The following is a 21,784-nucleotide window of genomic DNA, read 5'->3' on the forward strand; positions in this document are numbered from 1 at the left end:
TAGAAATTATAACATCAGTGTAAACTTTGAAAATTTGATCATTATTTGCGACATATTTTTGGTATAATAAAATCTCAACTCCACCAATGCCAATGACAAAGAACCTCTTGGTTATGCCCATAGAACTGAGGTTTCATCTCCTGTTCAGCCACTGCAGCATGCAAATAGCAGCAAAATTTTCTGACTCTGCAATACAGTAGTCCTCATACAAGGTCTTCTGCTATTGTTTCATTTTTATTATAGTGGATGGATCCTACCTAATTAACTTAGAGTAGAAACAATGGCCTGTATTCACTTCACCAATAATGGCTCTGTCCAGATGGGCACAGTGCAATTTTCAAGCATACTGCATTAGTGGTCTCCCTGTATTATTTATTTTACTGTAATCTACCATGTGGCTGGGGAAATAGACTGTTTATACAGATTTGGATTCTGTAACTGACATTCATGTTAACTCAATGTGAATCTCAAGATTTGAGGCACGGTTACTTGTAAATGCCTTGTGACATGTTATGGAGTGCTGTGTCTCTGGTTTTGAGCAGTGACCTGTATTTCTGAGGGACCCAAGTTCAAGCTCTAATGATCAAGTCTGAAGTGAGGTAAAGGCTTCTAGATGATGGCAAGATGTGCTTTGATTGCATTTTAGAGCCTGAAAAGAGGAGAGATTGTCTCAATGGACAGAGTCAGTATATAACAAAAAAGTTGATTCATTGGCTATTAGGTTCCAGTGAAGTATAAAATCTGTCATTTTAAAAACTCTCCCTTTCTTTGGTTTGCCTTCTGAAGTGCCTTGAACAGTAGAATGTATGACCTCAAATTCTGCTGGCATTGAGACCCATCTTATTACTTCCAGAGGCAGAAGCAAGGAGAGGCTTAAATTGGCCTGATTTGTAAATTTTTGATTTGCAGGTAAGAAGAAACTGATTGCATAGTTCTTAAAGTAATTCCGCAATAGGTTACTTTATATGATTTTATATTATTTTTAGCAAGGTATGATTTTTTCACTCTTTGTTTTGTTGCACCCACCCCTTTTTTCCTTAAATATATTTCCTTAGTTTTCTTATAGCAGTGTTTTAGCGTGAAGAAAGCTTTCCCCTAATAAGCAACAATTAGCTAATATTACTTAAGATTACTAATCCCTGCTTTCCTTTTATACCCTTTAACCTCTCTCCTTTAAAGAATGAATGCTTTTTTTTTTTCCCCCTTTTGATTGAATTAAACTGCTTGTTTAATTTCTTTTATTGTGTGGTTACACAACAGAAGAATTGAATTCCAAAGTTCTGCTACAGCTAACAGAGTATCACATGTTACAAGCAGATTGAATGTCTCATTATGGCAGTAAGTATTATAGTTTTGTGGGTTTTTATGTAAATAAGGCTCCCGTGATCACTCTGCTTTTTCTCTGCTTGGTTGCCTCTCTCCATTCACCTAATAATTTTGACTTTATTGGCCAGTGTCTACAAATGTGACTAATGGGAAGAAGTCCCAAAGATATTTGAGCTATATAATTTCCAATAAATTATATAATTTTCAAGAAATTAGATACCTGGGAAACCAGGTAGATGAGGAAAGTCTCCCTGGAGCTGCACTGAGGAAAGGGTTGTAGTAAACTTCATACCAATTAAACACCAAATGATCCACAAAGATGGGAACAATTTCTGCCCTGTTTGTTTCACTTACTGTCTTCTTTTGAGCACATGCTCAAAACTATTTAAATCAAAGGGAGTTATCCTGATAGAGTATGTATTGGTTCTTGGCCACGTGGATCAATGAAAGAGTGCAAAGCGAGCTGTTATTTCTCTTTTAATTTGTGACTTATCAGAATTTTCTAATTTATTTGCAGATGCAATCTGTGAAGCTTTACTTACTGAAGTATCTAGAAGTGACTTGGTCTACAAGGGAGTGCTGCAGTGCCCGAAATGCTTATTATAGTCCCTACTTTGTTTCCCAGTAGAATGCCCAGGTATGTGAGGCCTCTCTTCAGGGCTGAACTTCTTCCTGAAGCAAACACAGCCAGTCAGTATGCACACTCCTGAAAACAAAACCAAGCTTCCACTGACTTCAGGAGCAGCAGCATTGAGTTCAAAAAGGCTCACGTCTGAACTAACACTAGAAAACTAATTGAGGCAGATCAGTAATGAGAAACTCAATCTAAAAATGAAGTGTTTTTAATTAAGAGACACTCTTCAGAATTATTCAGAATTATACAGAAATAGGCTCTTTATCATTTAAAATTTGGCTCTTCCTTCCTCACCAACTATAAATCACTGAGCTGTGATTAGTAGACTTAGTAGAAGGAATGCCTGATTGTCTGGCTTTAGTTATGCCTATGAATGTGATGAGGTTTCACTGTAGGTGTGTTGGAGCAGATTCTAGCAACTTGGCATCCAATTTCTTACAAATGCTTCTCTTATAATCGGTTAATGTTATAGTCTGTTTCTTAAAAACGAGAACAAATTGCAGAAGAAGTGTGCCCCTAGAGTCCTGGCAGCTAAGGGCAGCAGCATGACCCCACAGCACAATGACTGGAAGTTTAGCTGGCAATAAGAAAGTGCTCAGTTTCAATCCTGCGCCAAGACCTCGTCCAATATTTTATGTAATGACTACTTAACAAAAGGTGCATAAATGCTCACCAGAGGGGAAGCCAGTACCCAGATCTTGTCTCTCCAGCTTTATTCTGTCTTTAAAGGAAGGTGTGCCTCTCGCTCCATTTTATTAAGAGACTGGTAACACTTTACTCTGCTGGAGTCCAAAAGGAGACGGTAAATGTGATGGAAATCAGTGAACTCTGTGTACCCTTAGTCCGAGACCTAGAGCATGACAGGAATCAGTGGCTGTGCGGAGTCCAGGGCTAGGTCACACTGCTGCAGGCCCAGCACCAGGCCGTAGGCCCTGCTGCTCAGGTGTGTGTGGAGAAATCCAGGCACCTCAAGGAGATCTGCTATGTGTGGCCATGGTTAACCTAGAAAGTTGTGTGTCTCGGGTAGCAAAAGCTGTGGAAATGCTATTCTACTGTCTCTACATTTAAAAAGAGCTTTCCCACTCGTTTCATCATGTCTGCCAGTCCGTGCCGTACATGGACTCTGAAGTGTACCTGCTTACGAAGGAACCAAATTCAGTTGCTTAATGGTCAGGAAACTACCACGAAAAGGGTTTTGACAGATTAATAAATTAATAAATAAAAACTGTCTCATTGAGGGACCAAGCGAGTAGAAGAGTAAGCAAAAGTAAGGGTCAAGACCATATAACCATGAGGGGGTGATAGCAAGGCGCTAGCAGTGGCAGGGATGGGGCAGCACAGCCCCCCTTGATAAACATTAAAACCCTTGTAAAAGCTGTCTTTGGCACCTCATTGGATAGTTTTGAATGGTGAACACCAGCCTGGGGGAGGCTATTACTTTCAGTGCAGAAGAGGGTGTATAAATCCGACACAGGAGGCACGAATGAGGATGCATTTTTTCTGTTTAGCATCCCTTACTAGTGCTCTTATGCTAGGGTAATGACTTGCCTAGTGTGACGACCTGCCAATTTCATTTTAAGTGCCTCACTCCCCAATTCCCCATACCATAGGCTGACACCAATAGGCCCTGGAACCTCCACTCTGCCCCACAATGCTGTCGTCCATCCTGTTTTGTTTTGGCTTTAGTGGTCCTGCAGCTGCGACGTGATCCAACCAGAAACTTCTTTCATGGGATTTTTCAGTCAAATCAATTTCCTAATCTGGTTGACAGTACAGTTACATAATCTCTACTTTTTAAGTCAGTGGAGGTGGTGTGACTGTTCCTCTTGGTAGCTGTGTAAGGTCTTAGACCAGCTTAGGTAGATTGTGAAACCACACGCTAGCGCTCTGAGTTATGCAGGAAGCTTAAAAACCTTTTTCAGCCCTATGGATTCGAGTTCAGGCTTTCTTCAGACTTCTGTGAGGCTGACTGCAGAAAATGAGTTGCTAACGCACACCGAACAGCAGGATACTGGACCTGGGGGTGCCCAGAATTTGCCAGGAGTACAGAGCTGTATTTGCTTTTGAATTCATGTAAGGGACTTGGGGATCAGCATACGTACCTACAGTGATGAGATACACCCCTTCCCTTTGTATGCTTTCAGTCATTCTAAAACAGAACAATTCAATGCTCCCTTATGTGTCACTTTTCAAGATACTCAAAATTGCACTGAGGTTGTCAACAGAAACCGAATAAAAACAACTAGAAAACGGTAAGAAGGGGGACAGAATGAAAAGCTATGTTCCCCAGAATTCTTTATGAAAGGATTTCTGCCCAAGGATGGCCACACACCTTTGCAAAGGACTTCTGAGCTGCAGCACTTATTAGAAGTTTGCTGCTTGAGTTGGAGTTCTGTATTGCCTATGTTCCTTTACCTTTCAACCACAGAGTGTCCAAGACTGTATGGATATTGCTGTCTATCTGCTTATTATACTTTGTTCCTACACTTGGTAGTGATTTTAGAAAAACCTGCCCATATAGTCACTGGTAATGAGGAAAGTTGTTTTTTTTTTTCGCTTCCCTCATCTTCTGTCTGTACGACGGCAACAGTGACGCCTCTTGCTCATTAGCAAAATGCCTTTCCGGATCTCTGCAAGAATCAATGAAAGTCAGCATCACTGTAAATGATGAGTAATTAGACTTAGGAAATGAAGAATTAGTCGTGGGCTCCAGCTGCAAGATATTGATTTTTTTTTTTCCCCCTGAACAATATACAGTTCCATCAGTGCTGTGATGTAACATAACAGGTAGCTTTTGCAAGTGGGCAAGCTGAAGCACAAGAAAGCATAGCTACTTGAAAAAGATGAGCCCTATTTCCTTAACAGTAACCAAATCAAAGCAAACAGTCCTTAGGTAGTTTTTCAGGAAGTCTGATTCTGGTTTTTCCTCCACGTTTAAGGATTTGTTTGTTTATTTATTTTTCAAAAATGTTGACGCTGTCAATGTGTTGCTGTTTACCAGAACTGATTAAGATACTTTTGTTAAGCAAAAATTCTAACTTTTTTTGGTCAGGATGCTGGGAAAATGTCCAGCATTCTGTGAGGGGAAAAAAAGTACTGATAATATTAAGCAGTACTAGAGGCAGGGGGAATTTCACACACAAAAAGTTTTCCTAAATACCCTTTTTTTCCCATGTAAAATATTTTTAGAAAAGAAGAAAAAAAAAAAAAGAGGGAAAAAGAAAAAGCTCTACCAATTCATCTTTTGGGATTTCAGAAAGATACCGTGCTGGAGGGGAAAAAAAAAAAAAAAAGAGCTAGACAAGGAAAAGATTCAATAGCATCTGCAGACTAAGTATCAGTAGTGCAGTTTGAGCAATGCTAGTTCTGCATTTGAAAGAAAACTGCAAGGCCCAAACCTGGCTGCTTCTGTATGGATGCTCCGTAGGAGAGCCTGCTGCCTTTCACTGTGTTTCACATCAGTGGGTAGTTGCCTTGCAAAACTAAATGGGGGAGCCAGGTAAAATTTAAAGCAGTACAGCACCCCCTTCTCTAGACAAAAGCTGCTACGGATGAATACTCGTGTGAGATGTGGGGTGTTATATGGTGAAACAAACAAATGGACATATATAAAGGACTTGATTTATACATCAGTGATTTGTTCTCACTGCGTTCCAAGAGTTACAACTGAATACAAAAGAATAAACAAAGCTGGAAAAAAATTCACAACCACTTGCATGTTTTTGTAATACATTCTTCTTTGTGCTTTTTTTTGTTTTTGTTTTTGTACATGCAAGGAAACGTACTGTACTTATTCTGCTCTTAAAACCCTTATGCAATAGCTATTTAGTAAGCAGAGTTACCTTAAAATCAAAACAAACCACTTTGCTATGAATTTTATCCTGTTGCAATTTACAACCATTTTCTTTCGCTTTGTTTCTTAACATATGAGCTATTGTGTCACCAGTAATATTCACTGGTCTAGAAGACATGTGCCTGACATTTCATACTGGTGTTGCCTGGAATATCTCGAATCTATGTACATGATTCCAACTTTCAGAAAATTGGAACAGTAGAAATTTTTTTGACTGGTTCCAGTTGCGCAATCACATTTTGAGTAAGTTTCCCCCGTTTCTGTAACTTTTATTTTTTATTGTAAATTATTTTAAAAAGCTATAAATACTAAAAGGTGTCAAGGATAGAAATTGAAACTGATTCCCTGCAAGTGCGGAGCTTGACCAAAATAATTGTTCAGTATTCCTTTAAAGTAAGCAGAACTGAAGTGATGCATCTGGTTGTTACTAGGTTGGAGAAGGTACTGGCTTTTTCTGGTGATGGTAACTACTGTTCTCCTGCTAGAACTGGCACATTCCACCACAGTGATGGATGTGTCTCCTGTTCTGGTTGTTCTGGGAGCTCATTCAGCCCGAGAGCAGTGCCACAGTTTGCCTCCAGTTCCCCCCGTGTGTACTCTGACAAGGTGGGGGCAGGCGGGCCCTCAAAGTTTTTGCTTGGTGGAAGTGCCTTACTTGGAACCTGTGGTTAGAGGTGGAGCCCTCAGCACCAGCTATAGACAGGTAATTTTGGCACGTGACGTGATAAACGTTATCCCATGGAACCCAAGAACATCGTTCTACATCCCTCCAACCCAACCAACCCTAAAGAGGAGAATTTAAACAGATGACGAGGTTCCGGATGTGAAGCACTAAGACCTGTAAGTTGACCAAACTATACAGAGAATATCTAATTAGGATTAGTCTTTAAATTAGACTCTTCAGAGGAGTACAAACTAAAAATGGGATCCTGATAAGCTGACTTGTGCTTTGCAACAAATCCAGTTGCAGGATCTGGTCTTAATGCTTCCACTCCCCACCCCCTCTCTTCTCCAGGAGTTAAATACTGCACGGTGCTTTACTCACAAGCTGTTTCTGTAATAGCAGTTGCTTAAATATCTGTGTACCTAATGGACTTACCCCTAACACCGCAGCGAGAGAGGGAAGCAGCATTAACCTCATTTTGCAGATAAACAGTGGAAGCCCTGGTGGCTCCCTACTCCCTTACACCCTATGGGGCGATTGCACGTATGCAGTGAGTGTGAAAGTGCTGTTACACCAGGGCTGGCAGCGCTTTGGCACGTCCGCTGCTCCTTCTCCTTGCAGCCACGTATGAGCACGAAGGCAAAGGAGGCTCCGAACATGGATGAACTATCACGTCCACGGAGCTACTGAGGGAGCTCGGCTTGTTTTGAGACATTTCTCCTCAGAAAGAGCAGTCGGGCACCGGGACGGGTTGCCCAGAGAGGTGGTGGCGTCACCGTCCCTGGGGGTGCTCGAGGAGGGGCTGGACGCGGTGCTGGGGGACGTGGTTAGCGGGTGACACTGCTGGTAGGGGAAGGCTGGACAGAAGATCTGGGAGGTCTCTCCCGCCCCCACGCCCCACGGCTCTTCCTGGCGGGGCCTGGCCCGGGCCCCTCACGGAGCCGCCGCCGCCACCGCCCCCCGCCCTAAGCCCCGCCCCTCGCCGGGCGCGCGCTGACGTCACGGGCGGCTCCGCGGGCGGCGGTGGGTGGGGGAGGGCCCGTCTCGGCGGTTGCGGCCGCTGGAAACATGGTGCCACACGTGAGGCTTATGTAAAGTGAGCGGCGTGCGGCGCAGCCAATGGGCGGGCAGCGCGCCCCGCCCCCGCCGTGCTCGGCAGCGGGCGTCACGCTCCGGCGGCCAATGGCGGCGCGGCGGGGGCGGGCCCCGGGCGGCCGGTCACGTTTCTGCCTGTATGAAGTCGGGGCCGGGCTGCGCCGCGCCGCGCCGGGCAGGGCTGCGCCGGGACGGACCGGGCCGGGGGACGCGCGGTGAGTCGGGGCCCGGCGGGCGCTGCCCCGCGGCCGGGGATGGGGGCAGCGCGGCGGGATGGAGGGGGGGATGCGGGCGGGCTGCCCCCGGCCCCTCGTTACGTAACGGCCGCCGCGGGGGCGGGACCGGGCCCCCCGCTGCACCCCCCCCCTCCCCCCCCAGCCCCTCGGGGCCTCCCCGCCGCGGGGCCCGGGGCTCCCCTCATAGCGCCTCGGGTCGGGGGCGGCGGGGCCCGGGGGGCGGCCGGGCCGACAGCGGGGAGCTCCGGCACCGGGAGCCGGGGGGGGGGTGAACCGGGCCGGGGGGGTCGCCCCGGCGCCGTGCTCGCAGCCACAGGTGGGCGGGCGGCGGGTCCCGGCCGTGGCCGTGCCGCGCCTGGGGGCGGCGGGGCGCGGAGGGCGGCGGCGTGCCGCTCCATGTGCGGTTACAAAACGGTTTATGTAAGGCCGGCTCCGTGCGCGCCGCTCGGCGGGGCGGCGGCGGGCGGGTGGCACGGCCCGGCGCTGCGGGGCTGGGGGAGGGCCCCGGGGGGCCAGCGGGAGGGCTGCGGGAGCTGGGAGGGTCTGGAGTTGGTTGGAGGGAAGCGCCGCAGCTTGCTTAGGGCGGCGCGTCCGGAGGGTTTTCAAGAAGTGCGTTGGCCGTGGCCCTTAGGCTGTAAGAGGTCCCTTCATTTTTTTTCTTTTCCAGATGTAAGACCCAGAGGCATGCCGGCTTGTGCATCTGCCACTGAGTAGTTACTGCTTTCATATTCACAAATAAAGGAGAAAAGGTGGAAATCTTGTGACGTTTCCGGTAGTAAGACTGTCTGCTCAAGTCAAAAGCAGAGTCAGAAACTGATTTAGTCCAGTGAGAATCAGTTTCAAGTTGCCAGGGTTGTTTCAACCACGAAGTTTCTTTGCAGATGACAGTTAAAGTTAGTTATCACTTCTCAGAACTACAGCAAATTTTTAGCGCTGGCCTTTGATTATTGTCCAGGTAAAATCCAAACTTATCACTGTGATGGCAGTGAGGAATATCGACTTAACAAAATTAACCATTTGCATTTAACATACTTTTTTTTTTTATTAAACCAAAGTATGCCAAGCTGTCAGTTAAGCACGTGGTGTATTCTGTATGTGTCTCTAAGTTTTATTGGATTGCTTGAGGCCATTGAACTTGCTAAAACCGAAACTTTTCATGCCTTCTGGAGTGCCTCAGTGTCTACACTTGTCCTTAGTCTTCTTACCCTTGCTTCCAGTGCTGTGTATACGCTTTACGCAGTGGATCTCGAATACAAAATTCAGGAGCAGGGCCTAGAACTGGGTTCATGTCACCGAGAGTGCCCCCACTGTTGTGCTGTAACATCAGGTCCTTTCTTGCTTATGCTTGTGTGTGTTTGCATGCTGCTCTGGTCTTTTTGCTGTTTCTTACTGCAGCTTGCTTTGTTTCTGCAAAGTGAGCAGGTTTTACTGGAGGACCGCACAGTGTCCTCACTTGGTGCGGGCTTTGCTGTTAGCCTTGTGATCAGGGCACTGTCCTGAGGTGTGGAGTCCTTCTTCTGGCCTGCTGCTGGTCTGAGCAGGTTGCTTATCTTAGACACGAAATTAAAAAGTAGGACCTGTGGCCTAGGGTGAAAGAAGAAAGTCATATCCTTCAGTTTTGGTGTGTGTTGGGCTGTTCCAGGTGTTTAATTGAAGGTAAAAGGGAGGACACCCAAGCTGCCAACTACCCAAGTAAAGCAGTGTCCAGCTCCTTGTGGTGAGAAGCTGCCCTGCCCTGTAACTTAGCTTGCCTTAATCAGAACATAAAGCTGCGGAAAGAAGGATTTTGGCTGCTGTGTACTTTCTTCAGATTCGGCAAGTTTTCTGGATTCGTTTGTGATCCCGAGACTAAGTGGTGTTGCCAACACTTTTGTTTGTCAGTTGCTATGACTTGTAAACTTCCTATGTTTGTTTTAACACGAATGCAATCTGTGAAAATCTAAGTAATCTTCATTTTCACACTTTACTTGTATTCCTTTTGTATTTCCACAGGGAGTCATAAAGAGACAGCGTATCACGGTAGCGCTTAGCGTAATACCTTTTCCCCACTTCTTTTCTCAGTCACTACGATTAAAATATGTAACAGTCTCAACTTTCAAATAAGCTTATTTGAGTCTGTCCCTGGATAGTACACTTTTATAGTAATAAATTTCCCCTGTGAAAAATCACTTTTTTGTGTGTGCGCCACAGTGTGAGATCAGAGTAAGTGGAGTAAAAGTTCTAGACTTTTCTTTTACCTCAGACTTTGTTATGACCAGGAAGTGTTTGCTTTAGATGCAGACTGATAAACCAATTTTTTTCTTCCTGGGTTCTTGCCACGCCTGTATTCCTCTAGCACCTTTACAATATTGAAATGCACTTTGCTGTAGAAAAGATTTTTTTTTTTAACCTTTTAAAGTATAGGCACATGGGCAGGTTACTGTGGGATGAGATATATTTGGTGTGGTGTAGTAGAAAAGCAAGTAAATTGTCACTAACCAGTAGAGCAAGTAAATTATCACTAGTCTAGATCAACTATAGTGTTTTATATAGGGTTGCTGTTGTTGGCCTATGTTAAAAGGGAACGTCATGTTCCTACTGGGGTGTTGTGTAATACTTGGCGTGAGTGTGCTGTAGCCACTGCATTATATTGATACCGTTACCACATCATAATTACTGGATAATCAGGTGTTTCTGAAAAGGAATTTTAGTGTCCAGTGGCGGTTGCATGGCCTAGAATTCCTGTCTGAGGACGGTGGATTACAGAAGCTCTTAGCTGCATTATCTATCCTGCTGCATTCGTACTGTCCGCATCCAGTTATGTCCCCGTTGCGCAAGTTTGAAACTGCTTGACTAGTTATTATGTTAACCTCTTGTCAAGCACTGAACAGCAAATAGGTCAATTATATCACAAAGAATAACAGATACTAATTCTGCGATTCTGAAGGGCTTTGACTTGTGGTTTTGGTACAGGTGATGTTGGGTGCGGGAAATAGTAGTGCTGCTTGCTGATGGTTTGTGTAGTGCGTAAAGGTGCCTGACCCCTCTCCCGCTTCCCAACTGTTCCCTGAGCTGAAAAGCAGCTGTGGTGGGGCCAGAATGTCGCTCCCTCCTGTGCTGTTGGTAGTAAGGCAAACCTTTGGCTTCCTGGCTGTTGCCTAGTCAAGAATGAGTCCACCTTTTGACAAGCAGAGAGAAGCTTATTTTTTTTTTTTTAGGTACAGGTGAAATACTTCCTTCTGTGAAGCATGTTTAGAGGGTGTGGGAGAAGAGAAGGTGGCTGTCAGAAACACACTTCATGGGCTATTGATTTTGTGATCTGTTGCTGGGAGATGTTGTGACCCCTGGCCACTCTTGCGAAAGACGGAGTGGCAGAAGACTGAAATGAAGGAGGATCAGAGGGTTTGGGTATGCCTGCAGAGGCAGAGGAGAGGCTCAGAAGCTACTCTTTGGAGCACGATCTGTTCCTGCTGGCAGTGAACCAGCAACGCCATGTGGCAGGGAAGCACCCGAACACATGGGAATCCACATGTCTGAGCACATGCGCGGTGATCTGGTACTCCAGTAAGTGGCTTAGTAGATCACTGGGCAGGCATGCTTGTGCAGCCTGCTTGTGCTCTGCCTGCCCGCAGTGCTAGTACACGGGCAGATCAGGCTCTTGTGCCTCTGTTTGGTATTTCAAAGGTTATCCTTCAAGTGTAGATATGATCTTTATGTCTAACTGCCTGCGTTAGACTTGTACCAGTCCGGTACAAGGTTCTCTTATGTGGCTGTCTGTGCTTCTTGCCGAGTTCCTGACGGACAGCAGCAGTGTATCGACCTTCTTGCAAGCTGCACGGGCAATAGGTTGGGAGTGTGTGTTCGCCACCATGCACACCAGTGAGATTATGAGATTTTTTTTGTGTGAGTGAGACCCACTGTAAGGCCAAGAAAAGCTTTGTACAGATGTTCTCAGCTGTTGCTCAAATGCTGCTGAAATAGTATGTGGAAGTCTTAGAGAAGCCTTCTGATTCCTCTGGCTTGTTTTGGTAGTCTGGTTTAAATGACTTCACTTCCAGGGCATGGTAAGAAATAAGGCTAGCTTTACCTCTCTTGAGATAAATAACCATGGAGTATGATCCGCTTTTCTTCGTTTTCTCCCAGTAGAAAGCAAAGCTTTACTGCTGAAGGGATAGAGACTTAACATGCTGTATACATGACAGGTAAACTGAGAAACACAGAGCAGCCCATTTCTCTGCGCAGGAGTACAAGGAGTACAAGTACTGAGCATGACTGCAGAAGTTCTGGGCAGGACGGACTGCTGTTCATCCTGAAAAGATGCGACAGTGGGGAGGAGAGTGTGTTTGTATGCCAAAATGACGGGGAAAGGCTTTGGGGTTCTGCTTTCAGCTGTTGTTGAGTATATTGTGGTAACTTTTAGTGCTTGGTTTTTTTTTTTTCTATAGATAGAATTGTTGGAGAGTTCCTTGTATAGGTGTGTCAAACTGGCATTTTTAATGTAGAACCAATGCTATACCATCTTTCCAACATGCTGTCCTTAAATTGTGTAAAACAACACCTGTATTTGGCATAATTGAAGCTTAGGGATACAAGATGAAGTGTTCAGGATGTCCAGTACTTGTATTTTTCATTGGTCGTGCTACCTGTTCTCCTTATTCCTTCCCTCTTTTGTATCTTGGTATGACTTTTGTGCTTGACCTTATTTCATGTACTTTTATGCTTCTGCTCCTTTGTTTCTTTAATTGTACAAAGATCTTCAGTACATAAAGCACTTCTTTGCTCTCAATTACATCTCTGCCATGGGTTCCTGGGTGATTTGATCTCTTATGTCTCTGTACTAATATATCCAGCTTGCAGGACAAGTACATCATGTTTGTTAGGTGACTGTGCTTTGTGGGGTGTATTAATGACTTGCCGTAGAGTCTTCCAGAATGGGACTTCCATTCTGACTGCAGTAACAGGCATGAGCTGTAGTCATCTTGAAAGAGCAGCACTCACCTGAACCTTCTGTAAACGTAATACAACGTGGTGCAATTCTGCTGTCGTCATCCCCCGGAGAAGAGTTCTCACCTAATAGTAAAATTGAAATACAGTTCTGCTTTAGTAGTGAAATATATAACTGGATGGTGGAGCATGCTAATTTATCCCTCCGGTCTGTGACAGTGCTTTCTCAGATGTATCATATTTGTTATTTTGCCCCCAGAGGAGAAGAGTTGACTTATGCAAACGTAGAGTTCTTATCACTGTTTTCTTGTTTAATAACTTTTCCAGATCCCCTCAGAAATAGCTTTCTATTTAGAAAGAAAATCAAACATCCTTAACTTTACATTTAATAGAAAGCATTTTAGTTCACCTTTAAAAAAGTACACAAAACCTATTGTAGTATTGGAAGGAACAATGCCTGGAAACTCTCATGGGACAGGTAAAGGAGACTGCATTTAGCCTCTTCACAAAAGATCCCAGCACGGGCTGCAGCAGTCTTGTCCATCACAGATGTGTTTCTGCGTTGGCACCTCTTTTTTCTTCACAAAAGGTGCCCGCCCTGCTGGCGGTTGAGCTTAGCTCTGTGCCAGGGTTTGTTGCTCGCGGTGAAGGAGTAGACGTGAGGAAGTCAGTTTGTGTTTGCTGATCGCTCCAGATCCGTGTTGGCGATCTGAGCAGCAGTGGTGGGGCCAGCAGAGCGTGACACGCTTGCCTCAGAGAAAGAGGACAGTCCCTGCCGGGTGGCTGAGTTGCTGCCCTGACTGCTTTTGGGGGTTACTTTTGCGACTGGCTTCTTACAGCTCCAGGAGAGCAAGTGATGAATCAGGAGCTGGCCCAGGTCAGTGAGCACAGCATAGGTGAGATTGTTTGACCTTCCGTGAGGTAAACTTGCTAAGGTCAACAATGCCCTGCTACTGGGCTATTCATAGTAAGATTGAGTTGACTTTGTCAGGTTACCTCAGGCAAACTCTGCTATTAGTTACCCCATGGAGAAAATAGGCAGCTTTAAAAATAACAGAACCAATCTAAAACAGGGGAAATGAATGAATAGAGTTGGTTTGGATGCTTCAGGAGCTGGAGTGATTGGTGGTATGAACTTAGGTAGGTCCATTTAGGAACCATTTGTGGGAGACTCTGAGGGATTTTTGTTCTGCTTGGCTCTCTGGGATGCAGCTGAAGACAAGGGGTAATGGTTTTAAACTAAAAGAAGATAGATTTAAATTAGGTATTTGGAAGAAGTTCTTTACTATAAGGCTAGTGGAACACTGGCCCAGCCTGCCCAGAGCAGCTGTGGCTGCCCCATCCCTGGCAGTGCCCAAGGCCAGGCTGGATGGGGCTGGGGGCAGCCTGGGCTGGGGGCAGGGGACCCTGCCCAGGGCAGGGGGCTGGAGCCTGGGGTCTTTGAGGTCCCTTCCAACCCAGGCCACTCTGTGATTCATTTTATATATTTTGCATGTAAGTAAAAGAAGCCTCTCTCTTTTTATTAAGCTGAGAACAACTTTTGCTTTAAGAATGCGTACCTGTATTTTGGAATGTGAAACCAGTCTTGGTCGTGATGTCAGTACTTTCACTCAGTTGAATTGGTGCTCTGCAGCATTTTTTTTTAATCTCCTAAGGCTAATTTGGAATGGGCGTTTTGGTGGTGAAATGTTTCAAAATTGTAGTATGTAGAAGAAGAAACAAATTGAATTCAAATAGGTGATCCACGTTTTATACTAGGTCATACTCATTTTCAGCATGGATGCTCTTAAATGAGTAAGCGGTTGATTTTGAAGGAAACTGTGCTGATATCTGTACTATCTAAACAATGTTCTAACAGTAAATGGATATTACGGAGATGGAATTGTTTTTTTTCTTGTATTTACAAAGGGAATAGAATTCAGTGAATTACTCTATGCATTGCCTGAGGGAAATTTGGAACTTAGGTTACGATAGTAGATACCGATCAATAAAATCTCCTACACTTTCTCTCATTTTGTATTTGTAGTCCTTTTAACTGCTCTTCATCTGTGGACTAAATACCCTCCATTGTTGGGCTTGTGTTCCATTATTAAATGGACCTGATTTATGTTTCATAAATTATTTCGTATCTTGCATGTAAAACTTATTTGTTTTGTAGGAATATATTGATGACTCTTTCAGAATTGGAAAGACTGATGAGTACATTCATTAAGGTGAGTAAGCGTCTTATGATCTCCCCAAGAATCTGATTTCTAGTTTATTCTAAACTGATTTTTTGTTGTTGCTGCTTTGGATAGCTCCCTTGAGCTGTAGTCTGTCAGAGTGCTGAGAACTGAAAAGAGAGTCAGGATAGTATGTTTTTAAAGACTTTCACAAATCATTGAGCACCCAGAAATGATGTGACTTCTCTAAATTGTTAGGACACTGAAATTACTCAGTCTAACATACAGTATCCAGTGCTACATCTGCATTGTTTGCTGTACAATAGTTATTGATAAATTCCAGTCTCTTGAAGGTGTGTTAAGGAGTCTTAATAATAATTCTGGGGTCCAGAAAACAAAGTTGTTCGCGTTGTTCAGATAATTAGGATGATAGTTCAGGAGGGAAAAAAAAAAAGGAAAATATTCATATAAGATTTGATTTGGAAAGCAGATTATAGCTTCCATCAATGTTTTTGGTCAGTTTTGTAATGGGCTGGTACTATTCTAATCTCTATTCAAGAAACTGAACACGTGGCATCAGAGCTACTGAGTTATGCATGTTTCTGTTCAATGTGTTAGAAGCTAATGACAAAGAAGAAGCTTATTATAACACATGTGGGGTATGTGTGGTAGAATAAGAAAACCCAATAGATCGTCATATAATGGAGGAGGCACATCATCTAATAGTTTTGTTATATATGATCTGATAATGGGACAGTATTAGCCTAAGGAAGGAGAGGGAAGCACAGCAGTTCTGGGTAATACTGTAATATTCCAAGACACATGAAACTGAGTATTTTTGAGGATTATCGCTATACTGCCCATTTTTTCCTGATGATTAAAACAAAAATAGTTTTTCTGCTGCTACAAAACTTGAACTGAATAGGTTCTTAAAGCTGACAGTGTTTGTTCTCTTTTCAATACTGCAGGTGTGACTTCATGGCTCTTCAGAAAGTCTACTTGATTGGGATTCTCTAATACAGGTGTGTTCCCCAAAACAGGTTGTTTCTTCTTTTCTAATGTTGAAGTCTTCTATGCTCCGAATAGATACACCTCAGTATCAAAGGAAGTGTTGTCATAGGCTCTATATTCTTTTTATACTGATCAATTTAGACTTTCTGTGGAAAAGACTTTCCTCAGATGCCGTAGATGGATGAACTGGGCTTACTCAGTTAACTGCGTATTTCTTCTGGTTAATAATAGAAAACCAGAAGACGAGATTCAACTGTCTCTAGTTTTACTCAGACTGATGAAAGACCCTGGCTTGAATGACTTGTATTGAGTTTCAGATGAAACTCCTTTTGATGTAGGTTTGTCTTAGCTTTCTGTTAATTTGTAGAGAGGCTTATGATGAGAATTTTAAGTAGTTACAAGATTTTTTTTCTTAATACCTTCCTAAATGTGTTAAGTAGATGAAACCTATATAAGCAATTAAAATGATATGTTGCTACTGTGAATAGCATACATATTTTCAAATGTATACTTTAAGCCTCTGTGTAAAAGTGTCGTGATGGAGATCACAAAGCTAGAAAAGTGCTGTGTCCCCTCAAAAATAGTTGAGCAAATCCTTGTGAATTTTCTGCATGTCTTAGTGATATACCTTAACTTTATAAAGGAAATATGGAATATAGGGAGATGAGTTAGTTGTAGTGAAGTGTAAAAGCTGACTTTCAACACTAGTGTTAGATCTTTCTTTAAAAGACATTCTAGCATCTGTGCTTAAAATTGCAAAATCTGAAAGTAGCTCTGAATAAAGCTATTTCCTAATGCTTCTCTTGGCCAGAGATACAGAGCTTATTTAAATCCTGTTTTATCAATTAATGATAAAGCTAAAGGTAAAACACAGAACTAATATGTACAGATTTGTACCATAGTCTGAGACTTGCAGAACACATCAGCATTGTGACATTACGCAGAATGGAACATTGTGAATAAATTCTTCCTTAAGTCTGGCCAACACAAATGTACTTTTAGCAGTTGCTAGATGTGCTGCATTTTGAATTAACGCATATTAACATGGCTGTCATCCAAAACGGTTAGTTTTGTAAACAATCAAAAGCCATCTGGACGTGGTCCTGGGCAGCCAGCTGTGGGAGGCCCTGCTTGAGCAGAGTGTTGGACCAGATAAACCCCACAGGTTTCTTCCAACCTCAGCCATTCTGTGAATTGCAATTTGCTTACTGCCTAAAACTTGAATCATAGAATCATTAAGGTTGGAAGAGACCTCCAAGATCATCTGGTCCAACCATCATGATACTACCAATGTCACCCGCTAAACCCTAAGCACCAGGTCCAACCTTTCCTTGAACACCCCCAGGGGGAGTGATGCCACTACTTCCCTGGGCAACCTGTTCCGATGCTTGACTGCTCTTTCTGAGAAGAAATGTCTCCTAATTTCAAACCTAAACCTCTGCTGGTGCAACTTGAGGCCATTCCCTCTAGTCCTATCGCTAGCTACCTGTGAGAAGAGGCTGACCCCCACTCCCAACACCTCATAGCAAGCCTACAGAATTGTAGATGAGATTAGATTTATTAGATCAAGTCTTAAAACTGGATATTCTAAATAAACCAAAGCATGTGGACCTCCTGTTGAATACGTTGGGCACTTTGCTGTTCTCTACTGGAGGATTTAGCCCTTCATTCTTAGTGGTTGTGTCAGCTTGTGCAGACCTTAATGTGCATGGTATGACATCATACTGATAGTGGATGAGAAGTTATTGTTGAGAGGAGAAGTTATTTTATCTATTGTAGAAGGTTCTGTTATTTTAAAACTTTACAAGACCTTATTGTAGACCATAAGTGTTTAAAACACAAATTTGTATCTGATTCCTCTGCTGGATGACAGTTTCATATTTAACCAACGTTTATCTGCATAGGAATGGCATAACTGTGAGCATCTCTCTGGTATCTGTTTGAAGAGGACACTGTTGGGGGGCCCAGGTATTTCTTTTATATTTTATAGTTGTAGAGGTGTCCGGACTCTGTAATGGTCAAAGATTTCCAGTAGAAGAGGATGAGACAAGAATTAAATGCATGTGGGAGACTCTGGACCTAGGCACTTCATGCTTTTGATGCTAGCTGGGAGGGAACTTGATAAACATTTTTACCAACTTTTCATAGGAAGAAACAGGTAAGGAACATGCATAATTGTTACGATTGATGTTAATGGAAAGACTTCTTTTATTTTCCGTTAGACCTCATGCAGAAGATATATTGTTCTGTTTGTTTTACCTTAAACTGTGATTTCAGTCATACACATATTCATTCAGAACTATTTTTGGATATAAACTGGGAATTGCATTATTGAATTGAAGCAGAGAGATTTTTTTAGCTTAAGTGTGGTTATTCATATAATGAGGTTTGAGCTGTTTTGTTTGTTTTTCCACTGAGAAAGCAATGTAGATGCAAGCATCTTTGCTACGGATGCAAGGGCCTGGCCTGATGCTTGTACTGATCTCTTCCTGCATAGATGCTGCTATAACTTCAGGGTCTGGCACTTGGATGGCTCTGGATAAAGGCTTTGTCTTGGCCAGTTCCTCTGTTGTAAAGTGAATGGCAGCTGTAAGTGATGGCTAAATAGGATCACCTCTTTAAAGATATTTGCTTTTGTTTAACTAATGGTCCTGTACTGAGGGTTTTGTTGAACTTGAAGGTGGATCTTTATTAACAATTATGAAACGAATACTATGAAATCAGATTCTGTAAAGTATTTGTGTTGTTCTAGATGTTAATGATGATTTGATATATTGATAAATTGATATAAAGTTCTAGCTTATACTTCATTCCTTCTTAAGAAAAAAGCAAACTTTTTTTGTGATGGCTTGCAGTGGGATGAGGAGTCTATTCAAAAAGCAGGTTTCTTTAGTATCTTTAGTCCTGCAGGAAATTTTTACACATCTTTTGTTATTTTTCGTATAGTGAAATCTGAAAATACTGCAATTTTTTTCTTGCTCCATTCTCCAAATGTGTCCTAGTGAAGATATTTTGTAAATTGTTCTGCCGCTGCAAAAAGTGAAGCGCTTAGTTTTATTGCTGGTGAAGTTGTACAGTTAGACATGTTACTTCTCAGATTGTTTGTTTACAGGTTTTTTTTCCTGACACTTTGCTATTACCAAGGACTCAATTATAGTCTAATTGCACAGGGAGAGTGCATTCATTGTAGACATTAATTTCCATTTTTTTCTGGAACTGCATAATACAATTAAATCAGTGCTAGTTGCTTATCATACAAATAAAAAAACTTTGCCATTTTGCCAAGCAGTCCTCCAGAAGATATGTGGAAAACATTCTCATTGCTAAGGTATCGAGTAAACTCAAGTCCAGACCATGAGGAATGACTCCTATTGATCCTAACGCAGTTACTGTCCCCTATCACTGACATGACTAAACTGTATTCATAAACTGTGGTGTGCCTGTTGGTTTATTTTTTTGAATATTGGTAAGTTCATTTGTTCATTTTAATGGCAAACTTAGGCAAACTGTCAGTCTTGGGATATGCTCAGTTCTTGAATTAGTTCATTCTGGCTTTGGATTATAACACTTTAATTCTTTAAATGCTAGCATGCATTTTTTTCCCCCACGAAAAAAAATCTCTAGCATTTAAAAGGAAAGATCTTTGAAAGTAAACAGATCTGTGCTGAAACAAGACTTTGTTTAAAGGGCAGTTTCAAAAGAAATTTGCTTTCTTTGTATCCTACAGTCCTGACCCAAGTTCTTCAGAGGTTTTTCAAAAGCAGAAAACCATTATTTCTTCAAGCATTTGCCCATACATATTATGACATGTTCTGGCACCACCGAAGTTCAGGCTCTTTCCATTGTCTTATGGTGGGAGTAAAGCTTTTCTGGTTAATGAGTAGTAGCCAGAAGATGTTTTCTGCACATCCAGCCTGGCCTATGTTTGTTCTTGGCGCTCGGTGGAATTATATTGCCTTTTCCATACAGTGTCAGTGTCTTCGGAGCTCTAGACTCTGACAGAGCGACTCTAAGAGGTTTGCTCTGTCTAGATGAATAGAATGGTTTTTTTGAGCCATTTATCTTAAAATCAAGCTTAACTGGTGCCAATTTAAGATTAATGGAAGTTTTTATTCAGAGAGCCAACATAAATATCCTCCCTTTAGAAGCTTAGAAAGACATAGCAGAAAGTAAAGAAAGAAAAGCAGGGTTAACTTATTTCTCAAGCTCAAACTTAAGAGAGCTCTTCCTCTGTCCCCAAGTGACAGTCTGCACTTGTTACAAACCTGGCGTGGTGTGCAGGGAGCTTCCTCAAGCTGGGTAACAGGCGAGGTCCTCAGACTGCGAGCAGGCTTGCTCTTACCTTTTCATTCTTATCTGGTTATTGACTGGAAATTTATTCAGGCATGTAAGTGGAATGAATATGTGCAATTTATTTCGGAATTTTGACTGAGATGAGTTTCAAAGCTAATTAATCTCTTGGGCCTGACTGACCCTCTGTACTCCTGAAGTGCTTGCATGGTGCTTGCATATGCATGCAGATGTTCTTAAGGTTTTCCTCTGTCTGCTAGTAAAGTCTAGCTAGAGCCAACAGTCTCTTCTTAGCCTACACCATGTTCTTTGCCTGGCATTTTAGGTAATTGATTTTCTCTTTTTCACAGCTATTCCAACCTCCTAGAGAATCTCTCCTAATTGGTCATATATTATTGTTGCTGCTACTTGGAATCTTTTATTATTTATTACACAAGCTCTTGGGTTAGAAATTCTCTTCTACCTTCTTTCATATACCCCAACCTCCACACCTTTCCCTATGGACTTACAAATTTTCTTCATTGGGGATTTTCTGAAGGGGTCCTTCATGATGTTGCAGTCAAAGATGACTGGATTTAAATACTGTCTCTCTTGCACAGTTCTGTACTAACTGTGGACCTAGCTAATGTCTGTCTCATTAGGGAGATTGCAGTGTTGCCAGTGAATGCATCAGGGCTTTCCCCAAAAACCCTTGGAAGTGTCATATTTTTTTCTTGTTCCTTCCCATTTATTCTTTCTCTGTTCCTTACTCTGTTACATATCTATGGTATGGAGGCTTTTGAGATTTTCTTTGAAACAAACTTTCTGCAAGACTGTTTTTTTTCAGTGACATTAATGTTCCAGTCCTGGATTAAAACTACCAGGAGCTGAGGCAACTTTTCTCAAAACATGCTTTTAAAAGGAAGGTCAAGCCTGTTTCTTCTTCATCAATGGGATACTTATTTTTATCATTGTCCTTGGGCTCCAAATTGTAGTCAGTGTAATGTATCTGTGTTGTTCCCACATAACTACTAACTGTGCGCAAGCCTGCAAAAGCTCTGGCGGGTGGCTAGCTAGAGACAGATGTCACACAACATAAGCATTTCCTCACATAAATTTTTGTCAGGTGTCAAGAGGAAGAAAATTCATGATATTTCCTGTAGACCAGTACCTAGTTCGTCTGTTAGTGATTCTCTTAATTTGAACACATTGCTTTAAAATAAATAAATAAATAAGCTCTTGTTCAAGGAGGCATGTGAAATTCCTCAAAAGTCACTGCAAAGCTTCTATATATTCTTGAGAGCAATCCTCTCCCACCTAAAAAAGCACTATTGAAATTAGTTACAGATACCCAGCAGAGCTAGCTTAGATGTCAGGGAAAGAAGAGAATGGATGACATTTGGAGGTAGAAAAAATTGCTTATCTCAGAATTTAAAACCGTAGACCTCTGCATTGTGCTTATGGCACAATTTTGATTGACTCTTAAACTTCCAAAGATTAGAGAGAAGACTTTGGGGAAAGAAAGCTTGTTCCTAAAATAAATAAATAAATTGCAGGCAACTCTTGAGACTGAGAATATTGCATCATTTATAATACTCCTTGGCTTCAGAA

The 21,784-nt window shown here is 42.6% G+C and overlaps 1 protein-coding gene across 9 annotated transcripts in view; it reads left to right on the forward strand.

Moving 5' to 3' along the window:
- Window positions 1–7,657: 7,657 nt before the first annotated feature.
- PER2 (period circadian regulator 2) overlaps window positions 7,658–21,784 on the forward strand; it is a 47,290-nt gene continuing 33,163 nt past the window's right edge. For 2 of the 9 annotated variants that reach the window (XM_067002504.1, XM_067002506.1), the window contains exons 1-5: window positions 7,658–7,787; window positions 14,890–14,944; window positions 15,862–15,915; window positions 17,809–18,062; window positions 18,402–18,493. The gene's annotated coding sequence lies outside the window, so the exon portion shown is untranslated. The other 7 variants (XM_067002503.1, XM_067002507.1, XM_067002505.1 and 4 more) reach the window with 5 other exon arrangements.

The sequence above is a fragment of the Anser cygnoides genome, chromosome 9 (genome assembly GCF_040182565.1).
Source record: "Anser cygnoides isolate HZ-2024a breed goose chromosome 9, Taihu_goose_T2T_genome, whole genome shotgun sequence".
NCBI lineage: Eukaryota > Metazoa > Chordata > Aves > Anseriformes > Anatidae > Anser > Anser cygnoides.